Source organism: Magnolia sinica, chromosome 8 (genome assembly GCF_029962835.1).
Source record: "Magnolia sinica isolate HGM2019 chromosome 8, MsV1, whole genome shotgun sequence".
Lineage (NCBI taxonomy): Eukaryota > Viridiplantae > Streptophyta > Magnoliopsida > Magnoliales > Magnoliaceae > Magnolia > Magnolia sinica.
This window is the reverse complement of record NC_080580.1, coordinates 54763388-54768435: the sequence shown is the minus strand read 5'-3', so window position 1 is coordinate 54768435 and position 5048 is coordinate 54763388.

Below are 5048 nucleotides of genomic sequence, written 5' to 3'. Positions count from 1 at the left end.
ACTACCTCGGAGGTGGTACTGGAGGTGCTGCTGGCGCTCGGAAGGCTGGGCTGCCTGTGTACCTCTGCTGCTGTGGTCGACGCTGCTGGGAGTCAACGGAAGGAACCTACCTCTTCCGGTCTCTCCTCTAACCGCGATCAAACTGAGAATTGGCCCACTCAGCCTCATAAATCTGGGCTTTCCGTACCACTTCCTCGAAAGTCGAGAGTTCATGCCCAATAAAACGGCCTCGAAGGCCGTAACGCAAACCATCCTCGAATCGACGGGCTCTTCACTCCTCATCATCTACAAGGTATGGTGCAAATCTGGACAGTGCTACAAAATGAGCCATATACTGAGCTACAGTCATATCACCTTACACCAGTGCCTCGAACTCCAACGCCCGCTATCATCGAAAGTGATTAGGAAAGTACTGTCGGTGAAACCGATCCACAAAATCCTCCCAGGTCCATACAAAATCGACGACTGCTGCTCGAGAGACTGATGTCCACCAATGCTCAGCCTCACCATGGAGGAGAAATACTATTAATCGAACTCGTCGTTCAATCGTACATCCCATCGAATCAAATATCTTCTCCACATCGGAGCGCCATCTCTCAGCTACTGTCGGGTCTCGTTCGCCCTGGAAACATGGGGGATCGAGCAGTCGAAACTCTTGAAGGAGCGCACTCGTGTGCTCCTTCTCTGCCTGGGCTGGCAAAACAATGGGGTGTCTGCCCTGCCCCTAAAGGGCGGCCGTCACAGCTTGCAATATCTGCTGCAATTGGGAGGCACTCACAAATACGGTCGGATCCGCACCAGTCTCTGGTGGAGGAGCAGCCTCCTCAGGATGGGCGGTAGGAACCTTTAGTGGTGGAGTGGGGATCGTAGGTGGTAGGGCGGGAGCCGCAGGTGGTGGAGTGAGAGTCTCAGGTGGTGAAGGGGGAGTCAATCGGATCACTCTCCTGCGTGGCATGTCCTACAAGAAAGAGCGAAGGCGCCTATCAACTTGAAAACTCTCGAAGGCACGCACGTTAAGGGTTTATAATAAAAGATCACTAAGCTATCTGAACTCAAGACTTAATCATTTAGCAGACATGTAATGTTGTTCTTAGTTATTCCCAAGTTATGCTCTGATACCAACTTCTGTTATGCCCTAAACTCGAAAACCGGGCTCACAAAATTCTCGATCGTCGAATCCGGCGCCGACAGCCTCTGTAAAACCCCATTCTCGGCTCCCAGCGCCCATTCGTCAGGTTCCGATCCTAGGATGCTACAAGGAGGATTTTCAACATCAGTTTAATTCGTAATAAGCATAACCAAAGGCATAACCCACAAACAACAACCAAAAACTCTATCACATTTTCACTATGATCAAAAACTTTACAAGTACAATGAGCATAAAAGGAAATACAATGATAATGGACAAAAAGCTCCAAGATGATCTGTTATGCGCTCTTGCCTCAGCGCTGTTGCGGTCCAACGTCACCTGCACGCAACGGTCGTGGATAAGCTTATGGAAAGCTTAGAGGGTGGTGTAAGTATGTGTGTGTAAGGTATTAATACAATTATGCAGTATCAGAGTAATACGGAATATTTCGATGAATCCATGAATGCTATTAGCTGTACTAAGGCCATGCGATGCAAGGCATGAATGATGTCGGCCATACCAAGGCCATGCGGTGTAATACATGAATGATGTCGGCCATACCAAGGCCATGCTGTGCGAAATGTAACTCAAGCATGCGAATCACATATCAATGCAGCTCAACTTTGGAATATAACCGAGGTCTAGTACACTCCAAACCAGATTGCCCCCCCATCGCTCGCATAAGGCAAGTGGAAGAGACCTCATTATCCGCCTGCCAATATCGGGCTCGGCTCGGCGATAACGGACTCATTCCTTGAGCTGGTTAAACTTAGCATAGCTTTGCCCCCTCCTCTTGGGCGGGTAAGGCCGCACCCCCTTCCAACCGACCATGACACAGTGGAAAGTGTAACCTTCTGGAATCGGCACTCGGTGCTCACACACTCACTCGGTCTAGACATTGGAGTAACCTCCTGGTACCATAAGGGTTTAGGAACTTTCACCTAGGGATATCTATAGCACCCCATGTAAAGCAAGATTTTTGGTATCCAATCCTACCAACCACGATATGCCTGTGGAGGCTACGACCCTGATGTCGCTAGGGCATACAGTATTCATGTCACATAATGCGAAATGCATGAATCACACTATCCAGTCATGCAACAAATCCTGCATGTATCGTGCGCACATGTAGGGCAACACCGCCTATCCAGGAACCCATAAACAATCTACTCGAAGACATGCCATGATCAGTCACTTCTCATATCAAGCATACATATGATGCGTATGATCATACACATACTCCGTGTTAGCCACCTCCACAGGAATCGATACCAAGACCTCAAGTGTTGAATGGAGGCATCTTTCACTCGGTCTGCCACCTTAGCTATGGAGCTGGGTGGGTCCCAGCGTTGAAACGAGGTATCTCTCACTCAGTCTACCATGAGAGCTATGGATCTGGGTGTGTCAGGGAGGGCCCCACACGGACGTGGGTCCCACCATCCAGGGGTGGTGGACGGCTAAGATACAGCACATGCACTATGGTGTGGCCCAACTAAGTAGATGGACGATGTGGGTGGGTCCCATGGACCCCACCATCCATTCACACCACTGTTAGCCACTGTAGCAGGGAACGGTACCAAGACCTCAACGTTGATAAGAGGTATCTTTCACTCAGTCTGCCAGTTGAGCTGGGGCCTGGACCCCACGTCAGATCACACTTCACTGAGAGCCACACCCCACTGCTAGGCACGTCAAGGTGGGCACCCTATGGACGGTTGGGATGGCATATAAACATCATGGTGTGTCCCACATGGATGGGGTCCACCGGTAGATGGCATGGATGATATACACACATTATAGGTGGGCCATAGTCATAGAAAGAGAGAGAGAGAGAGAGAGACATCAGCAAAGATAGAGGGGCCCCGCCACTATAGGGCCCTCTTTGATACAAAGCCTACATCAAGGTGGGTCCCACCATAAGTGGGCCCTTACATCACACAAAGACAAAGAAATGGAGATCTAAGATCACCCACCATTCCTTCTTGCTCCTTAGGCTTCCTTTGCTCCTTAACTTCGATTCCAACGGAGGAGATGGAGTTTGGATGGTTGAGATGAGAGATGAGAGGGTAGGAAGTGGGCCACACACACAAAGCTCTCTTGGAGGTTTGGGAACATGCTTGGACATGGGATTTTTTTTCTTTAAGTTGCTTGGAATGTGGTTTGAGAATGAGAGAGAGAGTGTGTTGTAAAGAGAGAAAGATGTGACAGAGTGATGGATGGGAGAGAGAGGGATGGGTGTGTAAGAGCCTTTTTGACTTTGGGGTTGCTTGGTGTAAGAAAAGTATGCGCTTGTGTAAGAACTTTTTGACTTTAGGGTTGCTTAGGAATGGGTGAAAGGTGATGTGTACTTGACATGATAGGATTGATTGATTGATTGATGTGACAAGTTGTAGAGATTCTCTCGGGATTCGCACCCGCGGCATTTTCCTCGCACCAAACGCTGGCCCACATTTTCTAGCCAGAGTATCGGATCGGTGCGTGAGATGCAACATCAGAACCGCGGCAACGGCGCAGTCGCAAGGGTACAAGTCTCGGTTTGAGTTGATTTAGGTTGACGGCATGTGACGTAGGGTCGCATGCAAATGTCGGTTAAGGGTCAAAGGTTGTCAAAATTCGACCGGGAAAACCACGGAAGTCTATGAAACAGTACGGTCTAGGATACGGGTCTTACAGTTCCAACGGTGGATGCTCAATTGACACTGATTCCTGTGATGTTGGCCACCTGAGTTGTATACACGGCTGATTCTTGGGGTGGCCCACTGCCCTGAGGGGGCCTACAAAATGGACGGTGTGGATATACAAGCACATCATGGTGGGGCCCATGTATGGGACCCACATCCCTGGCCCCCACTAGCCACATGCAGCAGCAGGACGCTGCTACGTCCTCTGGTGTCAGCGGCGGCAACAGGCGTTGCTGCCTCTTTTATTTTTTTTTGAAAATAAAGTTTTCTTCGGGTTTTTCCCATGTGGGGCCCGCAATGGGTGGATCTGACCCAACCATTGGATTCCATGGCCCGATACCGTCCAAAAGAGCCCAATATCTAGTATATTTTGGTGTACCGAAACATCAGGGTGAGTTTTAACGGTGAAAACCACCATTTGTTATGCTATGGCCCGCCAGAACCTCGGATTGGCCCCGTTTTTTGGTTCAATGCTAAAAATGAAGTACGAAAGGGGATGGACGGCTTGGATTAAAAATATATATCAAGGTGGTGCCTACATAGGCGGTCCACCCCAAAACCCAAAAATCAAGCTAATATTTTTACTTTCCCAATTCATGTCTAGACGATGGACGGTTCTAGGCAAGGCAAATGCATTTAAGGTGGGCCCTGCTTAGGTGGGCCACCACATGGCTGGGTGGTGTGGAACAACATATATACAAAGTGGGCCCCACCTACAAATGACTTGGCTCAAATACATGCTTGGGGTCCATCCGGGTGGGCCACACGGCCACATCATCACACAAAAGAAAGAAAAAGAGGGAGAGAGGGAAAGAAAGAGACACGTGCGATGGAGGGACCCCAACACTATGGGCCCACCCTTCCATAATTTAAAACATACATCAAGTGGGTCCCAATATATGTGAGCCCATTAAATCAAAATTCAACAGTGGAGATTCCTTCTCCACTCAAATGGATGGTCTAGATGACCTCTATCCATGCAAAGAAAATAAACATCATGATGGGGTCCATGGAGAATGGCCCCACCATGGAATGATCATGAGAATCAAGGTGAGCCATCGGCCACACCTAGGGTCCAAAATGAGATCCATACAATCAATCGGTAGGCCTCACTTGGCCCTTCATTAAAAAAAAGGAAATCTAGGCCTAATAGAGCACCCACCGTTTGATCTTCTTGGTCTAATGGAACACCGAGCTCCTTGTGCTTCACTTTGATGGAAGATGATGAAAAATGAATG